This window comes from Lissotriton helveticus, chromosome 3_2 (assembly GCF_964261635.1).
Source record: "Lissotriton helveticus chromosome 3_2, aLisHel1.1, whole genome shotgun sequence".
In the NCBI taxonomy this organism is placed as follows: Eukaryota; Metazoa; Chordata; class Amphibia; order Caudata; family Salamandridae; genus Lissotriton; species Lissotriton helveticus.
This window is the reverse complement of record NC_136062.1, coordinates 312790322-312814566: the sequence shown is the minus strand read 5'-3', so window position 1 is coordinate 312814566 and position 24245 is coordinate 312790322. Positions and strand designations below refer to the sequence as shown.

Genomic DNA, 24245 nt, shown 5'->3' with positions numbered 1-24245 from the left:
TACTGCGAGAACGCTAGTGAGGGCGCCAAAAACGTTAACCTTACCTGTCCGTCGGTACCTCTCTCAGGCGTCCGAGAGGAAGTGGAGGTACCGAACAGAACAGGATGCGCCCTTTAAGTAGTGTCACTAATTGAGATAATTGGTTCGTAAAGGTGGACCTAGCTCATCAAATCAGAAGCGCTAAACCCGGAAGTATTAGTCCGCTATACAGATGGTGCATGCGCTGTAATCCCAGCACTGTTCAAACGCGCATGCGTGTTGTCAAAGAGAGCGCGCGTGCTATGTCAGTCGGTCGGCGAGACACTAGTCACTCGCACAACCGTCTAGCTCTTGTTACATGTTGAGCTTGTAATCTTCTCTCATTTATTTGTATTGCGATGATTGCAGAACTGACGTTAAAACGTGATTTTAACAAGACTGGTGGCAAGAATACAAACATGCGCTGTTGCGGTTAATGTAATCCCAGCACTGTTCAAACGCGCATGCGTGTTGTCAAAGAGAGCGCGCGTACTATGTCAATCGGTCGGCGAGACACTAGTCACTTGCGCAACCGTCTAGCTCTTGTTACGTGTTAAGCTTGTAATCTTATCTCGTTTCTTTGTATTGCGATGATTGCAAAACTGACGTTAGAACGTGATTTTACAAGATTGGTGGCAGGAATACAAACGGTACTGAAAAAGGTTTGGGTAGAAAAACCAAAATAAAAGCTAAGGAGCCTTATATCAAAAAGACAGGGTTGATGTAGTATATTATAACATAACAACCTCTTGGCAATTTATGACAATCATGATCTTATTAGGTCAACATAGGCTAAGCTTTTATGAACAAGTGATCCTTATTATAAGGAGTAGCAGTCATGACCCATAGTGCCCTCTCATAATAGAAACCAGGGAGTACGAATCAAGGCTCAATAATTAAACTGAAATCCAGGGAATGGAGTCGTTCAACCCAAGGCTGTCACTTCGAAGCTTAAAAACCCATCTTTGCTCTTTGATGAATAAAAACTTTGTTTTATCACTGATGTGAGATGGAATATGTGGGTGCTCCAAAATTACCCATCTAAGATCTTCAGGTCGATGTTTTTTCTCCAAAAAATGATTAGTGAGGCAGGTGGATTGCTTATGGCACCGAATGGTACTCTTGTGTTCACTAATGCGAACCCTCATTTTCCTTGTGGTATGCCCAACATACTGAAGTGAGCAAGGGCAGGTGATCAAGTATATCACCCCTTCTGTGTTACAGTTCGTGTGATTGCGTAATAGCCATGGTTTTCCAGTACCTATGTCAACCTGGTCTGTTTTGTAAGTTTGGGGGCAAGCACTGCAAGAGCCACACGGAAAATGACCGCGTACTGGCTGAGTGTTCCAAAGTGTATTTTGTACATCAGGTGTTTTGAATCTGGGTCTAGTATGGACCAGACTGTCTTTAATGCTGCGAGCTCTTTTGAAAGAGAATAAAGGTGGTGGTATATTCGTTTGAGCTGTAATAAGAATACACCAGTGTTTTCGCACCATCTTCTGGATTTTGTTAGACAAAATGCTGAAGGTGCTGACAAACGTCAGTCTTTCAAGATGTTCTTTTTCTGGTCTTCTCTCCAATAGTGCATCTCTGTTATTATTAGAGGCTCGTTTCCATGCCTTTCGTACCAGATGTCGCGGGTATTGTCGATCTTCCAGTTGTCTAGACAAAATCTGGGCGTGCTTGTCAAACAAAGCACTTGATAAACAGTTTCTCTTGACTCTTAAAAACTGGCCCACAGGGAGATTGTCTAGCAGGGCTCGAGGATGATGGCTGGTGTAGGACAAGAGAGAGTTTCTTGACATTGGTTTTTTGTAGAGATCAGAGGCCAAACTTCCATCTTTAGGAAAGATCAATATATCCAGAAATGGTAGTTGTGATTTGCTGGATTCAATAGTGAATTTCAAATATTGATCCTGCTGGTTCAACCAGTCGTGAAAGGATTGTACCTCTGATATAGTGCCTCGCCAAACCACGAAAATATCATCTATATACCGCTTCCACAGCAACACCTGATGGAAATATGGGTTGCTGTGGGTAAGCACGTGATTCTTTTCGAATAGATGAACATAAAGGTTGGCGAGGCTGGGGGCAAAGACACTCCCCATAGATGTCCCAGAGGTTTGAAGAAATATCTGGTCCTCAAATTTGAAATGATTCTCCATCATTGCCATCTTAGCGCACTCCATAATAAAACTTACAGGAGTGATGCTTTTTAGATCATGTGTGGCAAGGAGGGATCTAATGGCTTCCAAAGTTTCTACTTGTGGAATACAGGTGTAAAGGGACTCGACATCGAAACTGACCAGCAAGTCAGTCTCAATGTTGAACCTCACCTCTGGCAAAAGTCTCAAGACATCAGCCGTGTCCTGCAAGTATGTGGGCATCTCCTTTACAAGGGGTCGTAAGAAAAAGTCCACAAATGTGGACAAGGGCTCCAAAAGGGAACCAATGCCAGAAATAATCGGGCGTCCAGGAGGAGGCCGTGCGGGTTTGTGAATTTTCGGCAGGCAGTAGAAACCAGGCATCACAGGTTTATTAGTAATCAAGAATTTCGCCTCATGGGGCGTGATCCATCCTTCCGAGCTCGCTTCCTCCACTAGAGTTTTAATTTCTGTGAGTAAACGAGGAGTAGGGTCAGTGGATAACCGTTTGTACGAATCAATGTTGTTTAATTGCCTGAGACACTCCTGTCGATAAGTTGCCATATCTAAAATAACTATGGCCCCACCCTTATCCGCCGGTTTTATGATAATCGACTGGTCAGAGGATTCGAACAAGCTGTGACCCATGATGTCATGGCCTTATTCGACAATGATCATCATTACTTTCATAATCTGTCCAATGGTGAAAAAACTGCTTTGGCCCGCCTATCCTCTGACCAGTCGATTATCATAAAACCGGCGGATAAGGGTGGGGCCATAGTTATTTTGGATATGACAACTTATCGACAGGAGTGTCTCAGGCAATTAAACAACATTGATTCGTACAAACGGTTATCCACTGACCCTACTCCTCGTTTACTCACAGAAATTAAAACTCTAGTGGAGGAAGCGAGCTCGGAAGGATGGATCACGCCCCATGAGGTGAAATTCTTGATTACTAATAAACCTGTGATGCCTGGTTTCTACTGCCTGCCAAAAATTCACAAACCCGCACGGCCTCCTCCTGGACGCCCGATTATTTCTGGCATTGGTTCCCTTTTGGAGCCCTTGTCCACATTTGTGGACTTTTTCTTACGACCCCTTGTAAAGGAGATGCCCACATACTTGCAGGACACGGCTGATGTCTTGAGACTTTTGCCAGAGGTGAGGTTCGACATTGAGACTGACTTGCTGGTCAGTTTCGATGTCGAGTCCCTTTACACCTGTATTCCACAAGTAGAAACTTTGGAAGCCATTAGATCCCTCCTTGCCACACGTGATCTAAAAAGCATCACTCCTGTAAGTTTTATTATGGAGTGCGCTAAGATGGCAATGATGGAGAATCATTTCAAATTTGAGGACCAGATATTTCTTCAAACCTCTGGGACATCTATGGGGAGTGTCTTTGCCCCCAGCCTCGCCAACCTTTATGTTCATCTATTCGAAAAGAATCACGTGCTTACCCACAGCAACCCATATTTCCATCAGGTGTTGCTGTGGAAGCGGTATATAGATGATATTTTCGTGGTTTGGCGAGGCACTATATCAGAGGTACAATCCTTTCACGACTGGTTGAACCAGCAGGATCAATATTTGAAATTCACTATTGAATCCAGCAAATCACAACTACCATTTCTGGATATATTGATCTTTCCTAAAGATGGAAGTTTGGCCTCAGATCTCTACAAAAAACCAATGTCAAGAAACTCTCTCTTGTCCTACACCAGCCATCATCCTCGAGCCCTGCTAGACAATCTCCCTGTGGGCCAGTTTTTAAGAGTCAAGAGAAACTGTTCATCAAGTGCTTTGTTTGACAAGCACGCCCAGATTTTGTCTAGACAACTGGAAGATCGACGATACCCGCGACATCTGGTACGAAAGGCATGGAAACGAGCCTCTAATATTAACAGAGATGCACTATTGGAGAGAAGACCAGAAAAAGAACATCTTGAAAGACTGACGTTTGTCAGCACCTTCAGCATTTTGTCTAACAAAATCCAGAAGATGGTGCGAAAACACTGGTGTATTCTTAATACAGCTCAAACGAATATACCACCACCTTTATTCTCTTTCAAAAGAGCTCGCAGCATTAAAGACAGTCTGGTCCATACTAGACCCAGATTCAAAACACCTGATGTACAAAATACACTTTGGAACACTCAGCCAGTACGCGGTCATTTTCCGTGTGGCTCTTGCAGTGCTTGCCCCCAAACTTACAAAACAGACCAGGTTGACATAGGTACTGGAAAACCATGGCTATTACGCAATCACACGAACTGTAACACAGAAGGGGTGATATACTTGATCACCTGCCCTTGCTCACTTCAGTATGTTGTGCATACCACAAGGAAAATGAGGGTTCGCATTAGTGAACACAAGAGTACCATTCGGTGCCATAAGCAATCCACCTGCCTCACTAATCATTTTTTGGAGAAAAAACATCGACCTGAAGATCTTAGATGGGTAATTTTGGAGCACCCACATATTCCATCTCACATCAGTGATAAAACAAAGTTTTTATTCATCAAAGAGCAAAGATGGGTTTTTAAGCTTCGAAGTGACAGCCTTGGGTTGAACGACTCCATTCCCTGGATTTCAGTTTAATTATTGAGCCTTGATTCGTACTCCCTGGTTTCTATTATGAGAGGGCACTATGGGTCATGACTGCTACTCCTTATAATAAGGATCACTTGTTCATAAAAGCTTAGCCTATGTTGACCTAATAAGATCATGATTGTCATAAATTGCCAAGAGGTTGTTATGTTATAATATACTACATCAACCCTGTCTTTTTGATATAAGGCTCCTTAGCTTTTATTTTGGTTTTTCTAACCAAACCTTTTTCAGTACCGTTTGTATTCCTGCCACCATTCTTGTAAAATCACGTTCTAACGTCAGTTTTGCAATCATCGCAATACAAAGAAACGAGATAAGATTACAAGCTTAACACGTAACAAGAGCTAGACGGTTGCGCGAGTGACTAGTGTCTCGCCGACCGATTGACATAGTACGCGCGCTCTCTTTGACAAACACGCATGCGCGTTTGCACAGTGCTGGGATTACATTAACCGCAACAGCGCATGTTTGTATTCTTGCCACCAGTCTTGTTAAAATCACGTTTTAACGTCAGTTCTGCAATCATCGCAATACAAATAAATGAGAGAAGATTACAAGCTCAACATGTAACAAGAGCTAGACGGTTGTGCGAGTGACTAGTGTCTCGCCGACCGACTGACATAGCACGCGCGCTCTCTTTGACAACACGCATGCGCGTTTGAACAGTGCTGGGATTACAGCGCATGCTCCATCTGTATAGCGGACTAATACTTCCGGGTTTAGCGCTTCTGATTTGATGAGCTAGGTCCACCTTTACGAACCAATTATCTCAATTAGTGACACTACTTAAAGGGCGCATCCTGTTCCGTTCGGTACCTCCACTTCCTCTCGGACGCCTCAGAGAGGTACTGACGGACAGGTAAGGTTAACGTTTTTGGCGCCCTCACTAGCGTTCTCGCAGTATAGCCTAAGAGACAGTCCATTTGAAGACCCAGTTCTGGGGATTTCTAGTCATGGTGCTTTTTTAACTTTGTTCATTTGCTAATGGGTTTGATAAATAGGATGCTACATAACTAAGAGTAGAAGGCATTTAATTTAATACAAATATCTGCTTTCTTGTGCACCTTAGAGCGGGGCCTCATATTCCCGAGCGGATGCCGGGCGAGGTGAGGTTTTCTCCTCGCAATTGCGTGGTGAGTATTCACATTCAGAAAATATGTTTTGTGAATTAGTCAATGATTACTCCTGAGTAAACAAGGTGCAAATCACCCTGTTTTTGTGTATGGTTTGTACAGTTTCTTGTGAGAATGTGACTATATGCCTGTACATAGATGGTTGTTTTTAATTTTTTCACAGGATTGAAGTTGAAATAGAATATTTACCCTCCACATGGACATTGGGGCTCCAAGTTCATGGTAGATATACGCTTTCCTTGAAATTACTAATTCTTTCACTGGCTCTTGATATTCACACAATAATTCACTGCAGTAGCATACAATCTAGGTCCTGAAGAAAGCCTTGACATATAATGTCTAAGAGGCTGAAACATGTCGACCACCTGCACAGCGCCATAGAGTAGTCATAGGTTTCAACTACCAGGCGTGTTTTTAACATTAACACTCAGACATGTTTAATAAATTTTGTTTTGCCTGAGTCGCTAATTTTAACTTTTTTCACCACAAGCACTGCACATTCACTTTAAACACCACCTTATGAGCAACAATGGGCTAGAGTGTCTACTGTTTCATCCACTCCGCACCATCATAGAATGGTTTGGGCGGTAGGTTCGGATGTTGTAACAACTTTCCCACATGATGATACTCCGCCAAATAAATGGGTGGTTTGATGGGAATATCTCAGCCATTTGCGACTCTACACACTCGCTGTAGCCTACCCTCTCAGTCACTTGTATAGACCATTCACTTTAGACCTTTCATTCTCTTTGGTTTATTAAAGATTGTTTCAGGAGATGAGATGATAGGTCTTTAAATATATCTCCACTGACCCTTAAATTTTTTTTTGTTTATAGGATTTCTGGATATACCACTGCACCTCTGCGCTGCCCTACAATGCTTTTATGCTGTAACTTTCTTATCTGAACGGCGCTGCATGTTTTTTTTGCCGTTTTTTTTCCTCAATTAATGAGTGCCTCACATGAATGCTTGCCGCCATTTTGGAAACGCTTCCTCTACTGGTTTTGAAGTATTCTCGTGAGTATTCCTACTCATAACAGTATCTTTGCTAATGTTATTCTACATCCTGAGATATTACTTCAATAAGCTAACACCTATGTTACATCCTATGGAGGCGGATACTTTCTATTAATGCCCTTTTATGACTTTTTATTGAGATGTCTCCTCAAGGTCCTGTTTCAACTGAGCTTGTGGTTTGCGATGTCTGGCTCTAACCTCCGTGGTTTTCGTTGCTCGACTTGAGTGCCAGTTTTCGTCGCCTTCAAGTGACGTTTTTGGTATCAGTCGTACCACGTGCTAATCTGAGCTGTGTCAATCCTGCTTATTCAGCCTGCCTGGTTCTCTTTGCTTTATCTCTCATTGCAAACATGGCTACTGACTCTCATAATTCGAAATTATCTCAAACAGGTACCAAGCCTAAAAGACTTAAAAATGACCCGCCCTCTCCCATAAAATCTTCGCCAAACCCGGTGTTGGACTCCATCCTTGAGGAGGTTCGAGGGCTCCAACCGTTCATGTCTGCTACTAATGAACGCCTTAGACAAATTGAGGATCGTTGGGTGCTTATGGAGGGCAAGGTCTTAAACTTGGAGCAAAGAGTTAGTGATATCCAGGATGCTTCAGTCAAAATCCCACTATTAGAGCAAGAAATCCATAAACTTAAGTTACACACGGAGGATTTGGTAAATCGCAATTGTAGAAATAATCTACGTGTTTATGGCGTTCCGGAAAATTTAGAAGGGCCTGACATGGTGACTTTCTTACGAAAATTTTTACAGGAACTTTTGAACCTCCAACCTGCGTCACACCCTCTTAACATCCAGAGGGCTCACCGTCTGGGCCGCATTAACTCGAACTCCAATAAGCCTCGTGGTAATATTATGCTTTTCCTAGAATTCACGGAGTTAATGGCTGTCTTAAAAGCCGTCAGACTTAAAAGACGTTTCAATGGTCCGGCCATAACATTTTTATCTCACAAGATCTTTCATCAGCGACGAATGCCCGACGCAAGGAATTTCTGAATCTTCGTCCTCTCATGAGACAGCTCAGCATTCAATACGGCATCCTACATCCATGCTTTTGCAAGATCACTCATAATGGTTTCACCTCCTCATATGATGATCCTCAAAAGCTCCATGCATACCTTCAGAGTATCTCACCTTCAAATATGGACAGTGCTAACTAATGTTCCTCTTGCTGAATTTTCTATTGTTGCTCTTTCTTCTATATTGCAGCTATTCTCTTCTTCTTTTTATCCTCTGTTGCTTCTTTCTTATGATCTTTGTTCTCATTCTTGAGGTTTCGCTCTCACATTCTGCTATCTTTTTCTTTTCATGTCCGTTATGGGTTGCTCGTGGGGACGTGTTCCCTGTCTGGTGTATCCATGCCTCATTCATTTCGGTTGTTATATCTTTCTCCAATCAGGCTTCTGTGCCTTGATCTGTTTATTCTTCCTTCTCTTCTATTCCTTATACTTCTTTACTCTCCCCGTTTTTCTATTTCTCTTCCTTTTACTTCTTTTCTAGGTTGCTTTTTCTTCTTCTTTTTTGTTCTATGTTTTTCTGTTCCTATGCGGTCTTTTCTTCAATTGTTTTCTTTCATGCTGTACTTTTTGAATCGTAGTCAATTGTGTTTTTGTGTAGAGCGTATCCTGGGAATTCCCCCCTCATGTGTTTTTTGTCTCTGTTATTCCCATTTCCGTAGTTGTTCCCCTACCATATGTTCAATTCACGTTTCGACCATCCCCTCTTCCCTCCATGGTGTGTAAATTTGTCTCCTGGAACGTGCGAGGTCTTGGTTATCCTGTCAAGCGTCAAAAGGTATTGTCTCATTTATCTAAACTCAATTCACAGGTTGTTTTCCTTCAAGAAACGCATTGTTCTGATATTGAAACTCTAAAGCTGAAAAGGCAGTGGGTGGGTCAAGTTGTTTTTTCTCCTGCTGTTCATAAAAAAGGGGGGTCGCTATTTTATTTCATAAAGCTTTAAATGTACAGATTATTTCTACTCAAAATGACGATGAAGGACGTTGGGCAATGGCTAAGGTAAATATCCATAATAAAACACTGGTGTTGCTAAATATTTATGGTCCGACACGTCCTGACCCTACATTTTGGAACGATATTAAAACTTTGATTTCCTCCATTGATTGCCCTGACTTTATTATTGCCGGTGATTTTAACCAATGGTTAGACCCTTTCTCGGATAGACTATCTTCCAGTAAATTTAAACCCGATAAGTCCCATAAGAGTTTTCAGTCTGCCATTGCCTCACGTCCTTTATTTGATTCATGGAAATTGTGTAATCCTGATGTGTTGGAATATACCTTTTTTTCTAATGTTCATCACACTCGCTCTAGGATTGACTATATTATGGTTAGTAAATTGTTACTTCCTTCCATTCAAAATTCTGTAATTGGCTCCATATTTATTTCCGACCATGCCCCTGTTTTTACCACACTTGACCTTTCCCTTATTTCCTCCAAATTTAGTTGTTGGAAATGTAACTCCTTTCTTTTATCTGACCCGGTTTTTATGAAGAAAAGTGTGGAGTTTTTTGAAGAATTTTTTTCCTTTAATAATCCTTCTGACACCTCCATTCCTAACAACTGGGATGCCTTTAAAGCTGCTTTCAGGGCGTTTACTATGTCCTATGTTGCTCACAAAAAGAAACTCAATAGGAAAAAATATGAGGAGCAACTTCAGAAAATCAAAACCCTAGAACATATGTATTTTTCTTCTAAATCCCCCTCCTCCCTTCAAGATTTAATTTCTGCCAAAACAGAGTTGAATAAGATTATTACTAATGAAGCTTGTAGCACCCTTCTCAAAATTAAGTCCAAATTCCATGGTGGCCAAAATAAAGCGGGGAAAATGCTAGCAAACTATTTAAAAGTAAAGTCAGAACGTAAAAATGTAGGTCCAATTTTTAATGATTCTCTAAACAAACTAGTTTCAGCTGATGAAGATATTGCTGAAGTTTTTCATAATTATTACCAATCCTTATATAATGATGATACGCATCCTTCTAATGTTAATTTAACGTCCTTTTTTGATGGTCTTCCTTCTCCCCCATCCATTCCAGATGAGTTTGCTCTCTTGGAAAAAGAAATTACTATCCAAGAAGTAACTCGGGCCATTAATTTGCTTAAAAAATCAAAGGCCTCTGACCCAGATGGCCTTCCCGTGGAATTTTATTCCGCTTTGCATACCATTTTTGCTCCAAAACTCCTTCATTTTGGATGCGAAGGCTTCTGGATCCTTTTTGGATGCGTTAATCATTATCATTCCCAAACCAGACAAGGATCATTCCCAGTGTAAAAATTATCGCCCTGTATCCTTAATCAATTATGATTGCAAAATTTTTGCAAACATTTTGGCTTTACGCCTGGACTCCCTTATCCCTTGTTTAATCAAAACTGACCAGGTAGGATTTGTAAAAGGTAGACTTGCTGCTGATAATGCCCGTATGTTCTCAAATGTCATTTCTCACAGTAAAAAACTTAAAATCCCTCTGGCTGCTCTTTCCTTAGACGCGGAAAAGGCGTTTGACCGCATCAACTGGCAATTCTTGTTCCATACCTTACAATGGTATGGCCCCTCGTTAATCTCAATGGTCAAACTACTTTATTCCTCACCACGTGCTAGTATTTTTGTTAACAATCAATTTTCAAGATTTTTTTCCTTGTCTAGAGGCACTAGACAAGGATGCCCCCTATCCCCCTATTATTTATTTTGTGTCTTGAACCTTTCCTAGAAAGAATTCGCTCTAATCCTAAGATTTCTGGGTTTAAATTATCCTCTATTGAAATTAAATTGTCGGCTTATGCAGATGATGTGCTGGTACATATATGTCCAACCCTGAATCCTCACTTCCTTCTTTTTTGGAGGAGGTCCGTTTGTATTCCTCTATATCGGGTTATAAGCTGAACCTCTCCAAGACTGAAGTTCTTCCACTCAACGCGTTATGTTATCAATTTATGTTTAATGATACTGACTTTGCATGGTGTCCCACCAAAATTAAATACCTAGGTATTTGGTTTGCACCTTCCTTGAAAGAAACCCTCAAGCTTACCTTTGCTTCTCTCATACAGAAAATTCAATCCCTTCTTCAAAGTTGGTCTCCCTTATTTCTCTCATGGTGGGGTCGTTTGGACACAATTAAAATGATGATTGCTCCACATGTTTTATATACTGTCTCTATGCTTCCTTTTAAAATTCCCCTTGCATATTTTTCCCGCATAAATGCCCTTTGCTCCAAATTCCTATGGAATGATAAACACCCTCGTATAGCCATGCATAAGCTGATGCGTCCTAAATCTGAAGGTGGCATTCGTTTTCCCAACTTTAAGACATATCATTTAGCCTTCCTGATTAGACAAGCTTTTTCTTTGGCCTATGACTTTACTGATACCCCTGTGCCGGCCTGGGTTCTCCTAGAACGCTCTCAATTGAAGGATTTTTCCTTTCAGCATACTGTTTTTATGTCAAATTGTTCTTTTTTGACTAAATTCCCTATTTTAAAATACGCCCAAACTGTGTTATCTAATGTGTTTTCCTCTCACCTATCCCCATTGCAAAGTTTTTTAGCATCAGTTGTGTGGTATAACAAATTCCTTCGTTATAAAGGTAAAACATTTTATTTCAAACACTGGAAGGAAAAGAATATTGTATTTGTACTTCAGTTTTTTGTTGATGGCTTTGTCCTTCCATTTTTGGAATTGCAAAAGTTATTTGACTTGCCCTCTTCTTATATTAATGAATACAACATTATTACGTCTGCCATTCTGTCTCACTTAGCCTCTTTCTCCCTTCTAGCTGCTTTTCCTTCTTTTGTTCCTACCACCCCTCTATATCCTTTATTCTCCAGCCATCAACCTAAAGCTCCACATGTTTATACAATTTTGACTTCGAATATTGAAGATCGTCCCAAATCCTCTGTTGAGATTGCATGGGAATGTGACCTGGACACTAACTTCTCTGTCTTGTTGTGGGATCGTATTTGGTCCAAACTGTTTCAGACATCTGTTGCTGCTCGCATTACTCAATCTTTGTTTTTTATTTATCATAGAGTCATTATTACACCTGTTAATGTTCATACGTTTTCCCAGACTTCATCTGCACTGTATTGGTCATGTTCCAATGATATTGGAACTCTTAAACACTTATTATATGCATGTCCCCTTGTCCTTTCATTTTGGAAGGAAGTTTGGAAGACTTGTATGCGCATATTTTCTTGCTCCGCTCCGTTATCTTTACAGAACGTTTTCCTAGGCTCTTTATCCGCTGAGGTTGATATTATATCTTCTTCTGCCAGATTGTTGGACCTGTTGATCTCTATTGCATTCAAAGTCATTCTATTGTGTTGGAAAGATAACTCTAAGATTTCTGTTCACACTTGGTGGAATTTTGTATGCGATGAACATAGGATCTCTATTACTGCCTCTTCTTCTATTCCCCTAAAAATTAAATCTGATCTTCTTTGGCTTCCTTTCACCTCTTATCTCTCTTCTAATTTTCCTTCTTGAATGCTTTCTATTTACTCCCACATACATTACCTCTTTTCCCTCTCCTCTTTTTTCACCTTCCTTTTTCCTTTTCCTCTCTATCTTCTTTCTTTCTTGTTTTCTTTCTGCTACTTTACCTATTTCTTCCTCCCTCTTTCCTTTATATCCCTCTTACCATTCTCTTTAGTTTTTATTGCATATGTTATGTATTCCTTATATATACATATTTTTTGTCTGTTTTCTATAAATTCATAACATATGTACTGTTAATATCTTTATATCTTTATAATCTTTAATAAAAAAAATTCTTAAACTGAGAAAAAAGGCCTAAATATGAAGTAAAAAACGTATTTCTAATTGCTACCTCGGAAAATACTGGCAAATGAATCCAAATCATTTTCTACTCCATTTTCGAAATCTAATTTAAATTTCAAAGCAGTTTTTAGTGGAGAAGTAGCTTTGTAAAAATGTAGTTTGTGCCGCCTGGGTCAAAACAGCCTTAGAATCAATTGTGCTTTTTATCTCTCCTCCAGAGGCAAATACACTTTCCAGCCTGGAGGACAATACCCCGGCTCTGGATCCTCAAAGTCTGGTGTGTTGTAAAAATACTAGCAACTCAGCAGGGTAGAGCAATCTGGGAGGGGACAGGAATAAATGGCAGAACAAAGGACAGTCTTAACGATTTTTCTTTTGATTTGGATGTGCTGAATGGGACAGACAGGATCTGCTACCCTCCAGTCCCAGGTTACTTCTAGACTTCTGCCCCAGACTCGTACGGAGGGAGAACCCGTTTTTGACTGTGACAAAGTGGAGGTTAGCTCATCTAAATGACGATTGTTTTGGAGAAGTCTTCCTGATGGATTAGCCATTTTGGATTTAGCACTGCTAAGAATTTTGACAGTAAATCAAAGAGGACGTACTGCAAAAGGAGGATGGCATAAGCAGAGAAAGTATACAGGATTGAGGAGTAAACATCCCTAGTTATTGTCTAGTGCACACAATAAGACAGATACCTCATCACCACCTTCTCAGAACATTCCTGGACCTCAGAAGACTACACCTGAGAAAGAAGTCCTTGTTGGCAGAAAAAATACCCAGTGACATCTGACTCCTGCTGGCACCCAAGGACTGGAACTAACCTCATGTTTGCCTACTCAAGGGATTCTGAAAGCAGCCAACAATGACTCAGACAGTGCACGGGTGACAACAGATGGCTGAGATCTACTGGATCTCTGGTTGGAGAAAGACCTGGTGTCTGGAGGCCTAACCTGAGGATGTAAGGGGTGCAGGAGAGGCTAGGAGGAACTTCCCCTGCTACTGGATAAAAGTGGGACTTAGTAATTTTTTCCATCCTGGGAGGACCGAGACAAGGTGCAGAGAGGTGTTGAGAGTAGTTGCACCTAACGGGGCTGAGGATGGGGGCAAGAAAACCATGTTCACCCAGCTTAGACTTCTTTGCTGTGCTGAAAATAGATTCAGCTTGAAGTCATAGTGAAGGTATCCTGCCTTGTGGAGCCCTGTCTGTCTACAGCTTCGAGCCTTGTCCCTCAGGAGGATACTGAGCACCAAAAAGTGAGTTATTACAAGCTACAATATTGGGCCTTGGCATGGCAGCAGTGTAGTAGTCTTGGCCGCTACAACATCCACTTTTGTCCAACTCAAAGATTTTGGTGCCAAAGTCAATGGCTTCAGTGGGAGCTCAACAGACAACCTAGCTGACTTATCATTTCCTTTGCCAGCTCCAACTTCAGTCTTGCACCATGCCAACTGAGAGATTTCGACTTTTTTTTGTCCTCATTCTGCAATAGTTTGTGTAAGGAGTTGTGGGGACCCGCCTCTCTCTTTTCTAGTCCTTTACTGCCCCTTTATTTTTACCGGATCTTGGCTGGGGAGGCTCCGATTTGTGTTTGTTTTTGAGGGGGTCCCTTTGTTTCCATTACCATATCCAATAAATGTTTCCGTCGGGGGGAGCTAGCCATCATGGCCACTCAAACGGGCATTTTGCCCGTTTATTTATTGCCCTCGCATAATCATTGGACTTTGAGCAGCAATTTTAACAAAGAAATTATAATGAAAGATTAGTCTGATGAAAATCTTCCCATATTTTCCAAAAGTTATATTTCTTGCTAGCCTTCCCCTTCCTGTCCAGTTTTTTTATTCTGAAAATTGAGTTTAACCATTCCCCGTGTGTAGGAGGTACCAGACTTACCCATTTTATGCATATTTCCCTCCTTGCCAATAAAATCAGCAGAAAGAGTAGATTCTCTTGTTTTTTGGTTAATTTATCTAAACAATTTGATCTATCTACCCCAAATATAACAAGATCTATACTTACATTAAGGTGTCTTCTCAGTATGGTGCCTAATGTCTTACCCACTTCCTGCCAGAATATATCGAGCTGAGGGCACTGCCGGAACATGTGCAAGTCGTTGGCTTTTTCCAAGCTGCATTTGGGGCTGTTCTTTGCTCTGGCCCCGTTGATCTTAGATAACCTCTTCGGAGTCCAGTAGGCTCTGTGGGCGGTAAACCAGTGGTTTCTCCTTAAGGCGGCAGATTTTATAGTGGACCAGCATTTTTCCATAGATACTTGACATATGTTTTGAGTATCCAGCGACGGCAGGTCTCTCCCCCAGATCGTTTCAGGAATCAGGAAGTCCTCCTCCCCCGCTATTATGAGGGCCCTGTACCAACGAGAAATTTCTTTGTTTATGGGGGCGTTCTTCATCATATCAGTCTTTAGATCATCATTTCCCTTTTTGTTTTCTTTCAGACATTTTGCCCAACTGGTGAGTTGGTAAAATGTAAATTTAGCTAGGGAGGCATTTCTTATTGTATTTAATTGATACCAGTCAACTAGGGTGTTCTCCGTCATCAGTTGGCCCCACACCTTGATACCTGCTGTTTTCAGCGGGGTGGTTAGGCTGTCCTTGAGGCAATCTGGGGTGCCTGGAGATTCCCATATGGTGGCGAACTTGCTGTAGTATGGTATGTTCAGAGTGTTTCTTATGTGGTGCCATAGTTTTGCTGCGGACTTGAGAACCTTTAACTTCACCTTTTTAAAATATTTCGGGTGACTGAATTTGTATGGGAAATGTCCTACTCTTCCAGTCATTGCTTATAAATATTCTGGAAATTGCTCGAAGTTTTTCAGTAGGGATCTTGTGTATTTCAATTGGAATGCTCTATAGTATTCGAGTAGGTCAGTGCTCGCTATCCCCCCTTGTTCTTTTTTTCTCCTTAGTTTGCTCCGTGCTATTCCTGTTCCTTTTGATGACCAAATTAAACTTGTGAGTTCCCCTTGGAGTTTCTTTATCGACTCCCCCTTGAATTCTAACGGTATAGTGCTGAAGACATAAGTAAACTTTGGTAGGATGGAGATTTTTATTATGTTTGATTTTCCATGAAAGCTCAGAGGCAGACCTCCCCATACTTTAAGTAATTTTCTAACTTCACCAGCAATTCTGTTAAGATTTATCTGCATCACTTTGTCTAGATCCTTGACCAGGTCAATGCCTAAATACCTTATTTTATCCTTAGTATAGGGGTTGTTAATTTGCTCATTCCAGCTCATAATTTCCGTTTTTGCCTGGTTGGTCTCATACCCTAACACCTTCCCGAAGTTGGTTAAAGTTTCTTCTATTGATCTGATAGAACCCTCAAAATCACTTGTGAAAATCATTAGGTCATCTGCATACAGCACAACCTTTTTTTTCCCATCCTTGGTACGTGAAGGGAGATATGGAAGGGTGGTTTCTGAGGTTATTTAACAGAGGTTCAATATATAAATTGAAAAGTAGTGGAGACAGGGGACACCCTTGTCTTGTTCCTCTCTTGATCTCAATGTTTTCAGTGAGGTTTCCATTGATTAAAATCTGAGCCCTTGGTCTTCTGTAGAGTTCCTCTACCATTCCTAGAAAATTCTCTCCCAGATTATTTTTGTTTAATGCCCTGTTTAAAATGCCCAATTTACTCTATCAAATGCTTTGGCTGCATCAAAGGTGATTATAGATAAGGGTGTTTTTTCACTGGTGGCTATATCTATTGCCTCGAAAAGTTCATGTATTAAGTCTTGTATTTGTCTGCCTTTCACAAAACCTTTCTGGTCAGTGTTAATCAGGGTTCCGGCTACTCTCCCTAGCCTTTTTGCCATGATCTGCCTACATTTCTTGTAGTCACAATTTAATAGAGAGATGGAGGATATGATTCACAATTCACCAGATTTATCCCTGGTTTTAATAGAAAGTTCATTGTTACATCATTCCAGGAGTCTGGGAGATTACCTTTTTCTACGTAGATTGTGTTTAGTAAATCCGTTAGGGGGAAACCAGGACTCCACTGAGGTTAATGAAGAACTCATTTGGTAAGGCATCAGGGCCTGCTGCTTCCCCTCTCTTTAACCACCTTATTACTTCTTCTACTTCTTTATTTGTAATTTTGGCATTTAAATCTTCTTTTCCTTCGGTTGATAGTGTGGGAAGGGTCTGGCCGTCAAGGTATTCTTTAAGTTGTTCATCAGTAGGGTTAGTATCCTCTGTGTAAAGATTTGCAAAGAAGATTGTGAATTCCTGCATAATCACGGAGTCCTCTGAACTTAGTTCTGTATGGTTTTGCTGCTGGATGCTGACTATTTTGTTCCTGGTTTGGTCGGTTTTTGTTTTCCATGCCAACATTTTGCCACACCCTTCTCCATATTCATAGTGAGACAATTTACTGGCTTCCCATTTCTCTCTCACTTTGTTGTCCAGAATTTCTGTAAGCGATTCCTTTTGTTTTAGCCTGTCAGCCTCCAATTTCTCCTTATTGACTGTTAGGTTTTCTGTTGCTATTTGTATGTCCAGTGATTTTATGGTGTTTTCTAAGTGTCTTATCTCTTGTTTTGTTATCTTAGATTTGTGTACTGCCAGGCTTAGTAATTTGCTCCTGATTACTGCTTTTGTATGCATCCCAGGTGACTTGTTTTGAGGTGTCAGATTTGTTGTTTTCAAAGAAAATGTCTGTCTCTAATTTTAGTTCTTCTATAGTTTACGGATCTAATAGAATAGTGCGATTAACGGTCCATCTTGGTAAGGAGTTGTTTTTTTCCATTTGTATTTTTAGCTGAACTGCCGAATAATCAGAAAGGTGGGCTGGCAAGTGTTCTGTTCAGTTCATTATCTTTTATTCGGTTACCACTTATTTGCAACCATAAAAAGTACAGGTTAAAACAATAGGAAGTAAAATTATTTTACATACTTGTGAAAAAAACTCATAATGTCATTCAAGAGCTTCTCGCATTTTGATAGTGGCTTTTAAAAAAATAGCTATACATTTTGCGAAGTGAGGTGAGTCTAATAATTGTAGGGACAAATAAGCTGGATAACAAGACCTCTGGCCAATCAGTCGAAGAAGTGGCAGAATCCAAGTTTTTCGTGGTGTTTTATAGTATGAGCAGAAGAAAATAGTATGTAATGTGGATTGCGTCGATACTCCGTCACACGGACAGTTCATAATGTCTCTCGACCAGTTCTGTATCCGAGGAAAGGTAACTAACCGGAAAAAGGTGTTGAAACGATATCTTGTCAAAAGGTATTTTTCGTAATTAGACAAATAATACGATAAATAAGGTTGAATACCTTTAACAAGTTGAATCGCTTGAATTTGAGAATTAAGCGGTTTTACAATCTCAATTGAGCTGCGAAGTTCTCTCAAGTGGTCCATGCTTATTTTCTTTAGTTCTTTTCTTGATATATCCTCCACACTCGGTGGATCGTCAAAATATGAGCCACGGCCCAAGTCCCTAAGAAAGTTCTCCACCTAAGCCAACCAAGGAATCCTACGCCAGTTTGTTAAGGCCATACAGTCATTTATCAGCGAGCGTGTTAAGTGGCACTCCGGTTTTGACCATATACGTTGCCATAAGAGAATTGGTTGGAAACGTATGTAGTCTGTAATATAGTCCATACCAAGCTCATTATGGGAAGCGTAGATCGGGGCACTTTGTGGAAGGGCCAACAGGTATTTTACAAACCCATTCTCTACTGTTTGTATGGGATCTATCGGGCCATAGCCCCAAACTCCTGCGCCATAGGTAGCCACACTATGGCATTTTGCATAGTAAATTTTTAGGAGTTCTGGGGGAGCAGGTTTACCAAGTTTCCTAGAGAAAGACATCAAGGCCTTTGTTGCTCGTTGGAAAAGGAGTTTTCTGCTGGCTGTGGCCTGCCACCAGCTTAGGGAGTCATCCACCAATATCCCTAAATAAGGATAAGCAGAAGTTTTTTCTAGTTTTGACTTTTCGACAAAAACTGCTCTAGGTTTCTTGACCTTGGGGCCGATGTACATAGTGAATGTCTTTTTTATGTTAATTTTGAGTCCCAGCGAGCCCATAAAAGAGCAGTATTTGTCAAGCTGCTTTTAAAGTTGGTTAAGTGTTCTAGCGATGATGACTGAGTCATCTGCATATAGCAGCGTCGGTATAGGGCGATGATTGATCTGGGGTAAGTCCTGGCTCCCTTCTAGCATTGCCAGCTCAAGACCGTTAGTGTAAACATTGAACAAGAAGGGAGCCAGTACACATCCCTGTCTTACCCCTTTTTGGATAGAAAAAGATGGGGACAACTCGCCATTGGCTCCAAATCTGACAGACGCCGTTGCGTCCGTGTAAAGTTCTCGAAGAAAGGCTATGAGAGCTGGATCCACTTTAAGATCACTAAGTATAGCCCAGAGTTTGGAGTGCTGGACGCAGTCAAACGCTGCACTTAAGTCAACGTACACTAGAAAGATGTTACCTCCTTTAGCTGCGGCGTACTTCCCAATCAAAAGGGCCAAATTCAATGCCTGCGCCACGGTTCCAAGACCCTTCTGGAAACCATATTGCAGGTCGGTCATAATGTTATTTGTCTGGGCCCAAGATTGTAACCGGTCCAGTACCACCCGGCCTGCAACTTTGCCTATGGAGTCCAGAAGGGAGATCGGCCTGTAGCAGGCAGGATCATTACGATCACCCTTTTTGAAGATTGGCAGCAAGATGGACGTTGACCATGACTTTAACAGTCCTGTAGATGTTGCAGCAGAGAGAACATGGGTAAGAAGAGGTGACCAGAGTTCAAAGTTTTGCAGGAAAAAGTCTAGGGGCACACCATCGGGCCCAGGTGCCTTACCAAGTTTAGACGCTTTTAGGGCTTTAACAACCTCTGAATGGGTAACGGTTACATTGATCGGATAGTTATTTTTAACTGATGTGTTGCCATTTATCTGTTCAACTTCCTGTTCAACTTCCGAAGGGACTGATTGAAGGGACCCAAAGATTTTCGTAAAATGGGAAACCCATTCATCTGCAGTAACTGCAACGTCCAGGTGTTGGTCGTTTGAGGGATCGGTCAAAAAAGAGGATCTAATGACTTGCCAGAATTGAGCGCTGTCTTTATTGTGGCAGCTGAGATGTAACTGCGCCCAAAGATTATTCTTAATTTCTTTCCTACGTTCTACTCTGGCCGTATTATAAAGTTTCCTTAGGTTAGAGATTTCCAGCGTGTCCCTCACAGGACAGCGAAGGGCGGCCTTTAGGTCTGAAAGGGCCTTGCGACACTTTGCATTAAACCATCTCTCAGAATTTGATTTTTTATTCCTGAGTTTACGAGCAAACTCCTCTCCGATGACATTTAGGACTTTCTGGAAACTGGCCATGATTGTTCCAGGTGAGGCGTCAACGGATAGACAGTCAAGAATCCAAGGCCTAGCTCTATCAAGGACCCGTTCCGTAATTTTAAGTGGGTCGACCTTGGCCCATTTAACTGTGTATCCATTCACCTTGTTCATGGTTAGGGAGCTTTGTGTTAAGTGGCTGGTAATGGTAGTATACAGGGTGATATTTTTTGGTAACACTGTTACGCTGTTGGGATAGTGATCACTGCTCACATCAGTCCCTGTATAAAAATTAGCCAATTGCCCCTTCAGGCTCTGTGAGGTCAGAATATAATCTATTGTAGTTAAGAATCCCCTGCCATGGAACGTTGGGGAAAAGTCTATTGGGGGTTCTACTAGGTTATTTACGAACTCGAGTTGTAGGGAGAAAAGGGAGTCGTTTAATTTGTTCCCACAGGTGTAGTGTGCAAAGTGTGGCAATGGGTTATCGTGTTTGTCTAACAGACCGCAATTCCCGTTTTTATGATTTGGGCATAATGCGGCGTTGAAATCACCACCCCAAATCACATGTACAGTGGTTGAATGTAAATCCTTTTGCAAGGTTTCTAACAAGGTGGTTATATCGGTTAGCATTTTTATGCAATCCGTTATTTCGGAATTGTTATAATAGTTAACAAAAATAAAGCTAGAATTTTTATTAAAATTTATTTGCAATATTTGATAGCTAGGATCTTCTTTAAGCGTACATATAGATAGGGGAGACAGAGTGTTGGCAACATAAAATGCCAAACCACCGTTTGGTCTTCCCATCGGTCCTTGAATGGCTGGAATATGGAATGTTTTATAGCCTAATAAATGTTATGGAGTTATTGACCAGGTTTCCTGGAGACAGACTACCTGGTGTACATTGACTATGTCCAGCCAAGGTTGTAACGCTGTCTTGGCTCGCAAGCCTGCAACATTCCAATACATGATTGGAATGCTCAGGTCAGCGCTGCGTGGATGGTCATTTGGCTGTGATAGCGGAGTTGTAGATGTTGAAGAAACTACAGATCGAGTATGCAAACGCTCTGACGAGATTGCGCCTGGCATATTCTTATCGATATTTTGGTGATGATTTATAACGTTTGCTCCGGTAGGAGCCTCCGTGGAAACATATTGCGTTATGCTTGTATTAATATGAGAAGAATCTGCCAGAGATGCAATCTCATCAGTTGTTAAAATGGACGGTATCAATTGTATAAAAGGTTGATGGTTGAGCTTGCTTAATTTCTGACCAGGACTAGTGTAGACTTCAGGGATTATAGGAACCTGGGTCAGATTTTTTGTGGGTACTATTGGTCAATCTACCATGTCCAGACATTCGTAGCGGTTTCTAGTTGGAAAGCTCTGCCAACCTTCCATGGGTATCTGTGGCCTTCTAGGGAGCCAGGACTGCGAATGCCAATCCTGAGTATGCCAGTCTCTGTTACTGTTTCTTTTAGTGTAAGCCACCTGATTCCAATGCCCTTCAAAGGGTTTTTGCCAGTTTACATTTGGGAAATATTTATGCGTGTTCTCTGGGGGGTAAAAAAAAGAAAGATGATGAGCATCGATGCCCCCCTTTTTTTCCAATGATGGCCATGAGCATATGTGATTGACTGTGTTAGGATCAACACAGTTCACTATAATACAATCGCCATGGATTGATTTTTGTTCCTCCCCTATCCAAATTACTCTTCGTACTGTTGTTATTCTGCTATTATGATAGTGCTGTAATGGTCTGTTTAAACTTAACCACTGCAGGACTTTATTTTTAAGGGACCAAAAAGATTCATTAGTGCCTTCTGAGAGCTCAGGAACGCCAGTGAGAATAACCGTGTAAGAGGAAGCCTCAGGAGGAAGATGCACTGGGCGCCTTGGGCGGAGTCCCCTTTTTGGTAACTCTAAGGATTTAGTTTCCGATGTTTTGGGATGTAGAGATGTCTGTTTTTTACTAGCAGGTTGATTTATGCTAGTAGCGGAGCCTTGTGAGACCAGGGTCGGACCGTTGCTCGGTCCAGCCGAGGACACACCCCCGTGAGAGTTGGTCAAATGGGGCGGTGGTGGAGCTGGGTGTTTAGGTGGTATGGTAGATAGATTAGAAGCTACTGGTTGATTACTACCAGGGTTTGGTTGGGATGCTTGTGAAATTTTAGCTAGAGTTTTGGGTTTCCCCTTCTTCTGGTTTTTATTAACTACACTGGGCTGGATAAAAGTTTTAGTCGATAATAGTGTCAACTGTTTTGCTAGATCCCTCAAACTGGATTGCAGAGGTTTTAGATGCTCTATAAGAAGTTCCCTCATGGTGGATAGCAGAAAAGGGGTAGTATTGCAAACTGTACAAAGGCTCTGAGGCTGGGAGGACCTAGTACGGTTAGCAATAAGGATCTCAGTATTAATGTTATTCATTGAGGAATTAATTACATTTGATGCGTTGGTACTAACTTGGGTAAGCTGAAAAATCTGACCCCTCTCAGACTCCTGTGGATCAACAGTTCTATTGGATTTACAGTGTTGTTTACCATTACCCCTTTTTGGGACAGCGCCCTCCCTAGCCCCACGAAGGTGGTTATCTAGTGTTGTTTCCAGCGTTTGGCAAAGCTCTATGTTAGGGGTAGTCTCCAGATCCAGATCCACCAACGAAAGTGAGTCGGATAAGGAATGTGTTGCAGAAAGATCCACAGTACAGGGAAGTGTATGGATATCCGCATCAGTAGTAGTTGATGGTGTTGGTAAAGTCAATATGGGTGTTAGGATGCCTTGTTGATTGGGAGAAACTGCAGTAGCCAAATGGCCCATGGAAGAGCGCTTAGCGTTCGCAAGATCCAATGATACTCTGCGTTCCAGCATCGAAATACTCTGGTCGATGACCTCATTGGTACGTGAGATGAATTGGTCTATGGGCCCGGTCAGATGAGTTATGTTTTGAACGGGCTTAGTGTTTTTCCTAGTTCCTCGGGTCATTATGGACAAATTGATGAATCAGTTAAATAATGGTCAAAATGTAAAATAGACAATGAACTTAGTCTAGAAAAGTAAAAACAAGGGGGGTAGCCCGGTCCGGTCCTTACCGGTCACTAACAGGCAACAACGGGCCCGCCCTTGGCCCGGGCTTCGCCCGGCGTCCCGCGAGAGGGAACAGTGAGTACCTTTATGCGCCTCCTGGCGCGGAGTTTTAACGCTGGGACTGGAGACCTCGAGGGCTGCCGGGAGTTGTAGGCAGCCCCTCGCCTCACTCCACTCGGCGGCCCCGCTGACAGGTGGCAGAAAACAGCAGGGCGGCGGGAGGCTGGCGGAAATGGGTCTCAACAGCTCGGGAAGGATGTCAGAAAGTTCTCCACGGGGCGCAGGACAAGTCAGAGGGCAGACAGGACGGGCAAAACAGCGAATCACCGCTCGCTGCAGCAGTGAGTACCTTTATGCGCCTCCTGGCGCGGAGTTGTAACGCTGGGGCTGGAGACCTCGAGGGCTGCCGGGAGTTGTAGGCAGCCCCTCGCCTCACTCCACTCGGCGGCCCCGCTGACAGGTGGCAGAAAACAGCAGGGCGGCGGGAGGCTGGCGGAAATGGGTCTCAACAGCCCGGGAAGGATGTCAGAGGGCAGACAGGACGGGCAAAACAGCGAAGGCATCTATCCACTAGGAAGTAATCAATCCTAGACTTGAGTCCTAGTTTTTTGATGTGAAATGTGAAGGCTTGCTTTTTGTCGCCTTTCTCTTTCCAGATATCCGCCAAACCCAAGTCTTTTATACAAAGCCCCAGCCACTCCCTCATTTTTGGCAAGTTTGCTAGATTCCTCTGGGGGAATCGATCTACCTTAGGATCTGTAATTATATTATAGTCACCCCCTAGTATTACCGGGGAAGTTGCCGATAGTAATTGCGTGTACAGCTTTTGTAGGGGAGCTGGGTCATCCGTGTTAGGGCCGTAGTATCCCGCGATGGTGTATAGTTTATTGTGTAATCTTACCCTGGTGACCGCTAATCTTCCTTTTTTTCCACTACTGCAAACTCTATTTTGGCCTTGAGCGATTTTTTGAAAAGTATAGTTTTGATTGCGCAGTCTTGGTTGGTACAAACATATGCATCGACCCAACTCAACTTCTTTATGATTTCTTCCCATTCCTTTTTTAAAAGGTGTGTTTCCTGTAATATAATGACTTCGCTATCTATTGTCTTCAGGTATTCG

The 24245-nt window shown here is 42.0% G+C and overlaps 1 long non-coding RNA gene across 12 annotated transcripts in view; it reads left to right on the top strand.

Annotated features, from left to right (window-relative positions):
* Positions 1 to 24245, top strand: part of LOC144826311 (uncharacterized) — a 1506634-nt gene that overhangs the window by 1342155 nt on the left and 140234 nt on the right. For 4 of the 12 annotated variants that reach the window (XR_013609772.1, XR_013609775.1, XR_013609777.1 and 1 more), the window contains one exon: positions 8615 to 8730. The exons of the other annotated variants lie outside the window; for them this stretch is intronic. This is a non-coding gene — a long non-coding RNA (uncharacterized LOC144826311). The remainder of the gene's footprint in view (positions 1 to 8614; positions 8731 to 24245) is intronic. 12 annotated transcript variants of the gene reach the window in all.